Source organism: Morone saxatilis, unplaced genomic scaffold (assembly GCF_004916995.1).
Source record: "Morone saxatilis isolate NCDOM2014 unplaced genomic scaffold, NCSU_SB_2.0 Contig24, whole genome shotgun sequence".
NCBI classification, from domain to species: Eukaryota; Metazoa; Chordata; class Actinopteri; family Moronidae; genus Morone; species Morone saxatilis.
The window spans coordinates 11,836,847-11,837,393 of record NW_023339807.1 but is presented as its reverse complement, the minus strand read 5'-3'; positions in this window follow the sequence as shown (position 1 = coordinate 11,837,393).

The following is a 547-nucleotide window of genomic DNA, read 5'->3' as shown; positions in this document are numbered from 1 at the left end:
GCTTGCTCATGGTGGTACTGTTGGGTCTCTGTAAATGTTATAAGGAGTTCGGTCTAGACCTGCTCTATTTGAAAAGTGTCCTGAGATAACTTCTGTTATGAATTGGCGCTATACAAATAAAATTGAATTGAATTGAATTGAATTTACAAATTCATGCAATAAAATAAAATAATAAAATTGCTCACAAAAGCAGGATATAAACAAGACTGTAGAACATTTAATGTCTTTTGGTGAGTAGTAGTGTTAAGGATTGGGTTAAAAGAGCAAAGGTATATTAAAAAATATGGATAATGGATAATAAGATGTACTGGAAGGCAATGTAACACTGGCAGGACTGAAGTAATATTAACTAAATGTAAATGTAAACAAAAAGCTGCAGTATGCTCCATGCTGATGAAGGCCATGACATGTGACTGAAAGCTACACTAAACAATTATTTGCAGGGTCAAAAATTAAGCTTAAAGCTCAATGTGTCTTCATGAGTTTTGAACATTTATAAACACTTGCAAATCCAAAAACACATAAACACATAAAAACAAATCCAACA